Source organism: Microcaecilia unicolor, chromosome 10 (genome assembly GCF_901765095.1).
Source record: "Microcaecilia unicolor chromosome 10, aMicUni1.1, whole genome shotgun sequence".
NCBI lineage: Eukaryota > Metazoa > Chordata > Amphibia > Gymnophiona > Siphonopidae > Microcaecilia > Microcaecilia unicolor.
Genome location: NC_044040.1, coordinates 142,773,885 through 142,787,426, shown reverse-complemented (window position 1 = coordinate 142,787,426; position 13,542 = coordinate 142,773,885). Strand labels below are relative to the sequence as shown.

The 13,542-nt window shown below is 46.9% G+C and overlaps 1 protein-coding gene across 2 annotated transcripts in view; it reads left to right on the top strand.

Moving 5' to 3' along the window:
- LOC115478843 (ubiquitin carboxyl-terminal hydrolase 47-like) overlaps positions 1-13,542 on the top strand; it is a 110,434-nt gene that overhangs the window by 20,895 nt on the left and 75,997 nt on the right. The gene's annotated exons all lie outside the window — the stretch shown is intronic.

Below are 13,542 nucleotides of genomic sequence, written 5' to 3'. Positions count from 1 at the left end.
GACCAGTCCTACACTTAGCTATAATTCATCAAAGAGAAGAGAGTTGACTTTCCCTGTCCTCTTTCACCTAGCTAGGACTGTGGATAATTCAAACCAGATGATGACCTCTTAAACTGCAGACAAATCTCACTTGAAAGTCAGACAAAGATGTAACACTGAATTAAAAGATATTTTACATAGAAATAGAACTTATTAATTAAACAGAATAAAACATATTTTAAAATAAGCAAAAATCAGAATTCCTTATAAGACAAAATCTAAATCATCTAGAATTATTTAAATCTACTCTATCTCCTTCTAAACAGCGTTCAGTCTAATCTTTTAAAACAGCTTGCTTGCTGATCCCCTCGAGATTATCCAGTATGCCTTACTCAGAATGGCATCCAGATGTGGTAAATAATACCTATGAACAATCCATCACTCAAAAGGGACAAAGAAAGTTTTACTTCTCTCTGACCTTTCTAACCTCTAGTCTAGCAAAAGCTAGACATTTGAGTAAATTAAACCCAGATGGCATTCTACCACTTTCCAGGACTGAACCAAACTTTAAACAGAATTAACAATTAATATAATTTCTCTGCCCAGGCTGCCTCACTATTTCTGTGGACAACATGCTCATTCTTCCTGTCTCATATGCTCGTAACCTTGGGGTCATCTTCGACTTCTCCCTCTCCTTCTCTGCACATATTCAGCAGATTGCTAAAACCTGTCGTTTCTTCCTCTATAATATCACCAAAATTTGCCCTCTCCTTTCTGAGCACGCTACCAGAACCCTCATCCACACTCTCATCACCTCTCGCTTAGACTACTGCAACTTGCTTCTCACAGGTCTTCCACTCAGCCATCTCTCTCCTCTTCAATCTGTTCAAAATTCTGCTGCACGACTAATATTCCGCCAAAGTCACTATGCTCATATCAGCCCTCTCCTGAAGTCACTTCACTGGCTCCCTATCCGTTTCCGTATACAATTCCGCCTCCTGCCTCAAGGAAACTCACTCAGATAAGACTTGTGCTGGATTTCTTCCTGGATTTTCCTTCTCTAAAACTGTGCTTTTGGTTATCTCTTTTGTCTGCCCTTGTCTTTGCACTTAAATCTTTCCTAAAAAGAGAAAACAAGGGTTTTAAACTGCTCTGCAAATATTGTGATTTGACTGTGTGACCTGATTGTTTTCAAACTGCTTTATTGATATCTGCAAATCTGAATTGTTGTTTTCAAACTGCTTTATTGATATCTGAAAATCTGAAAAACTAGATTTCAGATTTCAAAACTGCCACAGTATTAAAACTCTCTTTCCTTGACTATAATTGTACTGAACTCTCTCCCATCCCCCATCCTCATCCCACCTGGCTTTCTGCAGACAATCTAAAATGATTAGGAGGGGCTAGTTTCTGTTCAGAGCTGGGCAGCTTCAAGGGCCTTACTTGTCTCCTGCCTCAAGGAAACTAACTCAGATAAGACTTGTGCTGGATTTCTTCCTGGATTTTCCTACTCTAAAACTGTGCTTTTGGTTATCTCTTTTGTCTGCCTTTGTCTTTGCACTTAAATCTTTCCTAAAAAGACAAAACAAGGGTTTTAAACTGCTCTGCAAATATTGTGATTTGACTGTGTGACCTGATTGTTTTCAAACTGCTTTATTGATATCTGCAAATCTGAAAAACTAGATTTCAGATTTCAAAACTGCCAGATAGTATTAAAACTCTCTTTCCTTGACTATAATTGTACTGAACTCCAGGGTTGCCAGGTGGAAAATTTTTTTCCCACCCAAACGAGCCCAAATCCAGCCCAAAACCCGGCCAAAGTCAAAACCCGCCCCTGACACCCCCACCCCCGCGTCATCACCCCCTCCCCCGCCGTCATCGGCCCCGCCTCCCCGTCATCGGCCCCGCCCCCGTCATCGGCCCCACCCAGAACGTCACTAACCCCACCCAAAACGTCACTAACCCCGCCCCCCATGGCCGAAAAAAACGCTTAAAAAAACGCCCAAAAGACCCAAAACAAGCCCAAAAAACCGCAACCCGCCGTGGGCAAAAATTTCCCGTGGCGGGTCGCGGAAAACCGCCCAATTGGGCGGTAAAACCGCCCACCTGGCAACACTGCTGAACTCTCTCCCATCCCCCATCCTCATCCCACCTGGCTTTCTGCAGACAATCTAAAATGATTAGGAGGGGCTAGTTTCTGTTCAGAGCTGGGCAGCTTCAAGGGCCTTACTTGTCTCCTGCCTCAAGGAAACTCACTCAGGTAAGACTTGTGCTGGATTTCTTCCTGGATTTTCCTACTCTAAAACTGTGCTTTTGGACATTTCTGGTGCATTTTGTAACCTTGTCTTCCCCTTATCCTAACCAGCTGTGTAGATAAGTGGCTTAATACAATTCTAGAGATAGGTTTTACAGCAAACACATTCCACACGTTTTATATTTTAACCCACCCACCCCAAGACTTCCACTTCCTAAATAGCTTTCCTAAATACACTACTTATCACAAATTAACTCCACCCAAATACAAATCTCTCTGCCTGTGTGGCTTAAGAGTAAAGTAAATCTTGCATACTCTTAACCCCATCATAGCATACCTATTCATACCAAATAAATCAACATGACTCTTATTCTCTGTAATAATTGTGGTGCTTTAGTTTCAAGGCCAATCATCTGGACACTAAAAGCTTGTCCTATATGTCATCAGCTCGCTAGTTTAAAACAGGAGCTTAGTAAACTAAAGGAGGAATTAGATGCACTTAAAGCAGCTTCAAAGACTCCACAAAATCATACTGCTCAGAATCAAACCAAATTCACACCACTGCCTCAAAGGATAAAACCACCTAAAAATAGATGGTTCACAGTAGGCTCAGCCAGAGTTCGTTATGTGACACACAAGCATCCACCCTCACAAGTGTTGCCCCTACAGAATTCTTTTGCGCCATTACAGCACTGTGATATTCCTGAAAATAGAACGGATGCAGAAGAACAAAGAATGAAGGTGGAACAAAAAGATAGGAAGGTATCCAAAGGGTTAAGACACCCCCAAATCACTAATGTTAAAACACATACCAGGAAATTTAGATGGAATGCGATGACCACAAATGCTCACAGGCTAAGCAACAAAGTTCATGACCTTCAAGCCCTGATGGTGGAGGCAGACTTAGACATTGCTGCAATCACAGAGACGTGGCTAAATGGTTCCCATGAATGGGATGCAAACATACCAGGCTATAATCTATTTAGGAAGGATAGAGAGGGTCGTAAAGGTGGAGGAGTAGCTCTGTATGTGAGAAATGATGTCACGGCGACTGAAATGACAGGGACCTGGGGAAAAGAAGAAGCAATATGGATCACCTTAAAAAGAGATGATAGAACCTCAGTCCACGTGGGTGTTGTCTACAGACCCCCGACACAACTGGAGGAACTAGATAGGGATCTGATCGCGGATATTCAAAAGTTAGGAAAGAAGAGGGAGGTGCTGTTGCTGGGAGACTTCAATCTGCCGGATGTAGATTGGAAGGTTCCGTCGGCGGAATCGGAGAGAAGTAGACAGATCGTGGATGCTTTCCAAAGTGTTTTGCTCAGACAAATGGTGACGGAACCCACGAGGGAGGGAGCGACGCTGGATCTGGTGCTCACAAATGGGGATTGCGTGTCAAATGTCCGAGTGGGTGCCCACCTGGGCAGCAGTGACCATCAAACGGTTTGGTTTGATATGACTGCTGTAGTGGAGGGCAGCCACTCAAAACTCAAAGTCCTGGATTTCAAGCGTGCTGACTTTACTAAAATGGGGGAATACCTGAGGAAGGAGCTGATGGGCTGGGAGGAAGTACAAGAAGTGGAAGGACAGTGGTCCAGGCTGAAAGAAGCTATAAATAGGGCCACAAACCTTTATGTAAGGAAAGTAAATAAAAGCAAGAGAAAAAGGAAACCGATATGGTTCTCCAAACAAGTGGCTGAGAAAATAAAGGCTAAAGAGTTGGCGTTCCAGAAATACACAAAAACTCAAGAACAGGAACACGGGAAGGAATACCGGAGGAAACTGAAAGAAGCCAAGAGAGAGATACATCTGGCGAAAGCGGAAGAACAAATGGCTAGAAATGTAAGGAGGGGTGACAAAAATTTCTTCAGGTATATTAGTGAAAGGAGAATGACTAAAAAGGGAATTGTGAGACTAAAAGATACTGCGAACCGCTATGTAGATAGTGATGAAGAAAAAGCAAATTTGCTAAATAGATACTTTTGTTCTGTTTTCACAGAAGAAAATCCTGGAGCAGGACCACAATGGACTGGAAAAAGTACAAATGAAAATGGAGTGGATACATCATCATTTACAGAAGAGAGTGTGTATGAACAACTTGTAAAGCTAAAGGTGGACAAAGCCATGGGACCGGACGGGAGCCACCCCAGGATATTAAGGGAGCTCAGAGAGGTTCTGGCGGGTCCTCTTAAAGATTTGTTTAATAAATCTTTGGAGACGGGAGAGGTTCCGAGGGATTGGAGAATGGCGGAGGTGGACCCTCTTCACAAAAGTGGTGATAGGGAAGTAGCTGGAAACTACAGGCCGGTAAGCCTCACTTCAGTTATTGGAAAAGTAATGGAAGCGATGCTGAAGGAAAGGATAGTGAATTTCCTGGAAGCCAATAAGTTGCAAGATCCCAGACAACATGGTTTTACCAAAGGGAAATCGTGCCAAACGAATCTCATTGAGTTTTTTGATTGGGTGACAGGAGAATTGAATCAGGGACGAGCTATGGACGTAATCTACTTAGATTTCAGCAAAGCTTTTGACACAGTTCCCCACAGGAGGCTTTTAAATAAACTGGATGGGCTGAAGATAGGACCTAAAGTGGTGAACTGGATTAGGAACTGGTTGACGGACAGACGCCAGAGGGTGGTGGTGAATGGAGTTAGCTCGGAGGAGGGAAAGGTGAGTAGTGGAGTGCCTCAAGGATCAGTGCTGGGGCCGATTCTGTTCAATATATTTGTGAGTGGCCTTGCCGAAGGGTTAGAAGGTAAAGTTTGCCTATTTGCGGATGATACTAAGATCTGTAACAGAGTGGAGACCCCGGAGGGAGTGGAAAACATGAAAAAGGATCTGAAGAAGCTAGAAGAATGGTCTAAGGTCTGGCAATTAAAATTCAATGCCAAGAAATGCAAAGTGATGCACTTAGGGAATAGAAATCCACGGGAGACGTATGTGTTAGGTGGCGAGAGTCTGATAGGTACGGACGGGGAGAGGGATCTTGGGGTGATAGTATCTGAGGATTTGAAGGCGACGAAACAGTGTGACAAGGCGGTGGCTGTATCTAGAAGGTTGTTGGGCTGTATAGAGAGAGATGTGACCAGCAGAAGAAAGGGAGTGTTGATGCCCCTGTATAAGTCGTTGGTGAGGCCCCATCTGGAGTATTGTGTTCAGTTTTGGAGGCCGTATCTTGCTAAGGATGTAAAAAGAATCGAAGCGGTGCAAAGAAAAGCTACGAGAATGGTATGGGATAAGCGTAACAAGACGTATGAGGAGAGACTTGCTGACCTGAACATGTATACCCTGGAGGAAAGGAGAAACAGGGGTGATATGATACAGACGTTCAAATATTTGAAAGGTATTAATCCGCAAACAAACCTTTTCCGGAGATACGAAGGCGGTAGAACGAGAGGACATGAAATGAGATTGAAGGGGGGCAGACTCAAGAAAAATGTCAGGAAGTATTTCTTCACGGAGAGAGTGGTGGATGCTTGGAATGCCCTCCCACGGGAGGTGGTGGAGATGAAAACGGTAATGGAATTCAAACATGCGTGGGATAAACATAAAGGAATCCTGTTCAGAAGGAATGGATCCTCAGGAGCTTAACCGAGATTGGATAGCAGAGCCGGTAGTGGGAGGCGGGGCTGGAGGTTGGGAGGCGGGGATAGTGCGGGGCAGACTTATACGGTCTGTGCCAGAGCCAGTGGTGGGAGGCGGGACTGGAGGTTGGGAGGCAGGGATAGTGCTGGGCAGACTTATACGGTCTGTGCCAGAGCCAGTGGTTGGGAGGCGGGGCTGGTGGTTGGGAGGCGGGGATAGTGCTGGGCAGACTTATACGGTCTGTGCCCTGAAGAGCATAGGTACAAATCAAAGTAGGGTATACACAAAAAGTAGCACACATGAGTTGTCTTGTTGGGCAGACTGGATGGACCGTGCAGGTCTTTTTCTACCGTCATCTACTATGTTACTATGTAATTCAAGCTCCTCTTATTGACCTATAAGTGCATTTACTCTGCAGCCCCTCACTACCTCTCCACCCTCATCTCTCCCTACACTCCTTCCCAGGAACTCCGTTCACTAGGTAAATCTCTCCTAGCTGCACCCTTCTCCTCCACCGCTAACTCCAGACTCCGTTCCTTTTATCTTGCCGCACCTTATGCCTGGAATAGACTTCCTGAGCTGCTACATCAAGCTCCATCTCTGGCCGCCTTCAAATCTGGGCTAAAGGCCCACCTGTTTGATGTGTTTTTGACTCCTAACTTTTCACTTGTTTGTAACCTTTATCTTGTCTTCCTCTCTTCAATAGTCCCTTATCTCTATGTGCCTTATCTGTCTGTCCTACCCTTATCCCTTATTTGTCCTGTCTATCTGTCCTACCCTTTTCCCTTTTTGTCCTGTCTGTCTGCCCTGAATTAGATTGTAAGCTCTCTTGAGCAGGGACTGTCTGTTCTTCATGTTCAATTGTGAAGTGCTGTGTACGACTGGTAGCACTATAGAAATGATTTGTAGTAGTAGTAGTAATGTTTTGTTAGGAGCAGTGGCTAAGCCAACGGGACACCTTAGTCGAATAGTTTCCTGGAACGTATGTGGGATTACCTCGCCTATTAAAAGGGCTAAAATCCTGTCTGCCTTGAAAAGGCAAGGGGCTGATATAGCCTGCCTCCAAGAAACCAGACTTTCTGCAGAAGAGCACATGAAACTAAAATGCAAGTGGGTGGGTGAGATTTATAGTTCAGAGGCAACGGGACACAGAGGTGGGGTTGCAATTTTATTACATAAATCCTTAGCATGTCAAGCTAAACTGCTATTCAAAGACAGTGAAGGGCAATATGTAGGCATAAAACTTAATCTGCAAGGGCGGAATCTCCTATTGGTAGCAGTATACACCCCAGTTATATATGGCAAGACCTTTTTTACACAATTGCTCGCTAGCTGTCAACAGTATCCTAGTCTGCAGGTAGTCTTGGCAGGAGATATGAACTTGGTATTTGATTAGAGTGTTGACCGCTTCGGCCCTGTACAGGCCCATGGCCCGGCAGGACCTTCGGTGTTGGAGTCATTTAGCCAGGAGTTGGGCCTGGTAGACATAGGCGCCCCGTATAAGAGGCTTGGGGAGGCTAAGCCTCCCAGCCCAACCGTGCGTGACCTTCCCCACCTGCCTCCTTCTCGAATTCAGCCCCCGATCAGCCATTAACAAGATTGTATCTTCTGCTGGTGCCTACCCCCCACTGAGCCCGCTCACTTATTTTCTTACCGGCTCTGCCAGAACCTCCCCCTGTAACTTCCTGCACCCTATGTTCCAGCAGCAGAGCGTGGGGCTGTGACTGTGAGCCTGAGTGTTGCAGTATGCAGCTCTTTTCAGTCAGTGTCAGTCACGAACCCAGCCAGGGAGGGAAGTAGAGGATCGAGCAAGCTGGTAAGTGTTGGAGGGGGAGGAGTGGGAGGAGTATTTGGGAAGCTTTTATCCTGTAAAGTGAATAAAGAATAAAAAGAACCCATGTGTCTGCTGGGGAAAGCCCATAACCTTTATTTACCATGTGCTGGTAGGTCTGGCTAATGGAGAGAAAGAAAGAGACCCAAATTAAAGACTTTAATGAATTCACAGCTCTTTTGTTTGAGTGGGATCGGGAATGCATGTTCCCCGAGGGCCTCACAAACAGGCTTGGCTAGTAGTAAGTTAAAAGTAGGAAATCAGGCCCAGATGCACTAAACGTTTTTCATCGTTAAATGAGCCCTTAAGGAAGAATTTCCTATCCTTTCCATGCACTAAAGCCTTTTTTTTCGACCCTTTCCATGCACTAAAGCCTATTTTTCGACGGCAGTAGCAGCTAACGAAACTGGAATGCAAATGAGAAACTACCATTGAAATGTAGACAATTCGGAATGCACTAACCATACCGACGATAGTAACGATTCACTTACCGCCAGAAATTTAACGTCAGCTCAGACCTGTCGTTAAAGCCTGAGCTGTCATCTCCCCACTGCCCCCTGCACGATGAAAAACCAAATTGCTGGCATGTTTTAAAAGAAAAGTGGCTCCCTGCTTCCCTGTGCCTAAAATAAAAAAGGAAACTAAATTAAAAAAGGATCGGGAGGGGGCAAAGGCGCTCATCAGCAGCGTCCTGTATGGACGGCCTTGCCTTGCCTTGCCCCCCCCCCCCCCGAAGTCCCCGCTGCTCCCCGCTGCACTGTTTGTGAAATAAAAGCTTTTAAAAATGAAACCTTTGCAGTTGCTGGGCTCCCCCTCCCTTCCTGTCTCTCTCTTCTTTAGTCGGCAATGCTCCGCCTCCTGCCCTCCTCCACCTCTGTGCCCCGCCCCCCGATTTCATCCCCGCCGCTCCCCCCCCCTCCACCATAATGGCCGGTGCAGCGCCTCTCACCTATGTTTGAAGGCGCTGCACAGGATGGATCAGCTGTTCTTGAGCTCTTCTGTCTCCTCCGATGTCTCCTTTTTCTTCCTGTGTCCGCCCTCCTCTGACGTCAGTTATCTACGTAGATAGCTGACGTCAGAGGAGGGCGGACACAGGAAGAAAAAGGAGACATCGGAGGAGACAGAAGAGCTCAAGAACAGCTGATCCATCCTGTGCAGCGCCTTCAAACATAGGTGAGAGGCGCTGCACCGGCCATTATGGTGGAGGGGGAGTCCGGTGGGGGGGGGGAGCAGCGGGGACGAAATCGGGGGGGCGGGGCACGGAGGTGGAGGAGGGCAGGAGGCGGAGCATTGCCGACTAAAGAAGAGAGAGACAGGAAGGGAGGGGGAGCCCAGCAACTGCAAAGGTTTCATTTTTAAAAGCTTTTATTTCACAAACGGAGCAGCAGGGAGCAGCGGGGACTTCGGGGGGGGGGGGGGGGGGCAAGGCAAGGCCGTCCATACAGGACGCTGCTGATGAGCGCCTTTGCCCCCTCCCGATCCTTTAATGTTTGTGGAGACATGCAGGGTAAAGTGGGGAGCCACGTGTTTGTGTTTTCTTTTTTTTCTTACGTTTCTGGCATGCGCAGAGCAGCCAGCATAACGCTTGGCTGCTTTGCGCATGCTTTACGAGCCGATTACCGACGGGGATTAGTGCATCGTTCTTTACAATACCGCACCAAACTTTTTGGGGCTGTGTTTTTGGAGCATGCTTTGTTATTTGAGATTCGGTAAAGGTTTTTACGTTTCTGATTTTTTTACGTTTGCTTGATGCATCTACCCCTCAGTTCTTTGAACGCATGCATCGTTATACTTCATTATGGCAGCATGTGAAATGGCTCGCGCTAAGCCAGGGAGCATTTCTTAAACAGAAGAGAGCATCAGGCGGCTGCTGCATAATTTCTCCCTGCACCCTGGAGCTTATGTATCAGCTTGTCAGCAAGCACGTGTACTTCCCTGTACTGCTGCTTCCTGGGAATGTAACACTGCACCAGCAATCGGCCAAAGGGACACACACAGAGCTGACTGGTGAGGGAGGAGAAACAGAGAGGTGATGATGCAGTGGATGATGAAGGGAGGAGAGAAAGATGGGGAGAGATATTGGATGGTGGTGTGGAGCAAGACAGTGGGGCAGTGTTGGATTGGGGCAGAGAGAGAGGTTTTATAAGTTAAAATAAATATTTTGTTTCATGCACATCTCTTTTGTTTGAACATAACTAAATGGGCTATAAGCCCCTAATGCAGTCCATTGGTTTTCTTTTATTTTGTTCTAGTGATGACTGTGCCAAAATTGAAACCTCTTATCTCTAACTGGTCATTAATAAAAGGAGCTCATTGTGAACACTATCCACCCTAAAAGGTTGTTTTGTGGCTGTACATGAGTAATTGTGATATTATGATCCCTTGTTTCAAATTGTTGACAGTCTGTGTTTTCCATGTGGGTGGTATATTAAGGTCTGGCCTGTGTAATATTTACAGTGCTGCCTTTTCATGCATAATGTTTTTGCTGTTTGAGTCCTCGGAGTTAGTGCTGTTATGGTACAGTAAGGTTCTGAGTGTGTTTGTGCATAATGTTTGTGGCTGAGGGATTGTGTGTTGGCCTTACCGAAATGGATGGAAATAGCTGTTTAATAATTGATAACATTTTTTAATAGTATACATTGGTTAATATATGCTTTGAGCAACCACTTTATTCTTTGACATGTGGTACATATCTAATATCTAAATTATTAGGTATTAATTGTGACTATTTTACTTTTACGTTTTTTCTGTGTGTTGTCTAATTATGGATGTAAGCCCCATCCCTGGCACCACCCCTAACCTCGCCCCCAACCCCACCCCCTTTAGCCTCCCCAAGCCGTTGGGCCACCGACCGCCTATGCTGGTAGATATCTGGTGATTGTTAAACCCAGGGGTAAATGATTTCACACATACTTCGAGAGTACATCGGACACAATCTCGTCTTGATTACATATTGCTGTCTCAGGGCCTGGTCCAGGAAATTCGATCGACAAACATAGGGCTGGAGGAAATATCAGACCATGCCCCAGTTTGGGTAGACCTTGCACCAACACCCTATTTTCAACAGACCTGTGGGTGGCGCTTCCCAACCTACCTGTATTCGTCCCCAGAATTTGTAAAATATTTACAAGGGAAATGGGAAGAATTTGCTACTTCAAACAGCCAGCACATAGATAACCCAACTGAATATCTATAGTCACACTGGGTTAGATTCATTCCTGTTTTGGGCTTTTATGTGCTGAATAGTGATCACGTGGAGGACCATAATTGCAAGGGGCGCCCAAGTTTTCCTGAGGATGTCCTTGCAGGACGTCCTGGCAAAGGGGCGGGGTAACCCGTATTATCAAAATAAGTGGGCGTCCATCTTTCGTTTCGATAATACGGTCGGGGACGCCCAAATCTTGACATTTAGGTCGTCCCTAGAGGTGGTCGTCCTTAGACTTGGTCGTTTCTGATTTTCAGCAATAATGAAAACTAAGGACGCCCATCTCAGAAACGACCAAATGCAAGCCCTTTAGTCGTGGGAGGAGCCAGCATTAGTAGTGCACTGGTCCCCCTGACATGCTAGGACACCAACCGGACACCCTAGGGGGCATTGCAGTGGATTTCAGAAAAAGCTCCCAGGTACATAGCTCCCTTACCTTGTATGCTGAGCCCCCCAAAACCCACTACCCACAACTGTACACAACTACCATAGCCCTTACGGGTGAAGGTGGGCACCTACACATGGGTACAGTGGGTTTGTGGTGGGTTTTGGAGGGCTCATATTTACCACCACAAGTGTAACAGGTAGGGGGGGATGGGCCTGGGTCCGCCTGCCTGAAGTGCACTGCACCCACTAAAACTGCTCTAGGGACCTGCATACTGCTGTGATTGACCTGAGTATGATATTTGAGGTTGGCATAGAGGCTGGCACAAAAGTTCTTTTTTCAGGGTGGGAGGGGGTTAGTGACCACTGGGGGAGTAAGGGGAGGTGATCCCCGATTCCCTCCGGTAGTCATCTGGTCAGTTCGGGCACCTCTTTGCGCCTTGGTCGTAAGAAAAACTGGACCAGGTAAAGTCGTCCAAATGCTCGTCAGGGATGCCCTTTTTTTTCCAGTATGAGTCGAGGACATCCATGTGTTAGGCATGCCCAAGTCCCGCCTTCGCTATGCCTCCGACACCCCCTCGTGAACTTTGTCATCCCCACGACAGAAAGCAGTTGGGGACGCCTAAAATTGGCTTTTGATTATGACGATTTGGGCAACCCTGTGAGAAGGATGCCCATCTTGCGATTTGTGTCGAAAGATGGGCGTCCTTCTCTTTCGAAAATAAGTCTGATAGCATCTTATCCCACATATCAACTGACTATGAAAGGCGTGCTTTAGGCAGTTTTGAAATTTTAAAAAAGGATTTTCAGAAGGACCTGCAAAAAGATATTTGTGTGCACATGAGGTGGAACCTACATATTCTTGTCATTATTGAACCAACCTGCACCTCTCTTCCCGCTCATAACTAGCAATTCTTCCGCCTACAAGCTCTGGGGCCCTTTTACAAAGCCACGTAAGCGTCTACGCGTGCCAAAATGAAGTTACAGCATGACACGCACCCGAAAAATATTTTTTATTTTCTGGCGCACATCAGCTAAACGAGCCAAGTGGCATTTGGCGCATGTAGGTCATTACCTTTCGGTTACCGCGTGAGACTTTACCGCTAGGTCAACAGCTGGCGGTAAGGTTTCAGACCCAAAATGGATGCACGGCAATTTTCATTTTGCCGCAAGTCCATTTTTGGCAAAAATTTTAAAAAGGCCTTTTTTACAGGCGCGCTGAAAAATGGATTGGCACGTTCCCAAAACCCTCGCTTACAGTACCACAAGCCATTTTTCAGCACACCTTAGTAAAAGGACCCCTCTATTTTTTCATTCCCAAGGCCTCTGCCCTGAATGCATTTACTCACTGTTCAGTTATCTGTCATCTCTCTATATAAAACGCACCTCCAACGTTCTAATGAAGCCTCTCTTAGCAAAGTGAAGGGGGTGAGATCGCATTGTGTCTGCCCCGCCCACGCGTCAAACGTGATGACGTCGAGGGTGGAGCAATGACACAACCAATCGCATCGCTCGGCAGCGAAGCGTCAGGGAAGGAGGCGGCGCTCTTGACGTCTAGCCTTCCCTTCGCTGTGTTCCGCCTTCTTCTGACGTCAAGGATGACGTCAAAAGAAGGCGGAACACAGCGAAGGGAAACCTAGACGTCGAGAGCGCCGCCTCCTTCCCTGACGCTTCGCTGCCGGAACCGCCACGGAGGTAAATTTTACAAGAAGAAAAAAAAAAAAAACGCATGTTGGGGGGACAGAAGAGGGTGGCCAGTAAAGTACAACAATGGGAGCGGGAGGGCAGGGGAGAAACGACAGCATGGATGCCAAGGGGGGGGGGGGGGGAGAAGAGGGCGGGCCAGGCTGGGACATGGGAGAGAGAGGAGCATGGATGCGAGGGGGGGTCATGGAAGGGAGAGAGGGGACTTGCTGGAAAAGGATGAATGGAGGCGGCAGGGGACAGAGGAGCATGGATGGCCATGGATTGGGAGGGGAGGGCTCAGGGAGAGAGGGGAATTGCTGGAAAGGGATGAATGGAGGGGGCAGGGGACAGAGGAGCATGGATGGGCATGGATTGGGAGGGCAGGGCTCAGGGAGAGAGGGGAATTGCTGGAAAGGGATGAATGGAGGGGACAGATGGGCATGGATGGATATGGATTGCAGGGCAGGCCTCAAGGAGAGAGGGGAATTGCTGGATAGGGATGAATGGAGGGGCCAGGTGACAAAGGAGCATGGATGGGCATGGATTGGAAGGGCAGGAAGAGGGGAATTGCTGGATAGGGATGAATGGAGGGGCCAGGTGACAGAGGAGCATGGA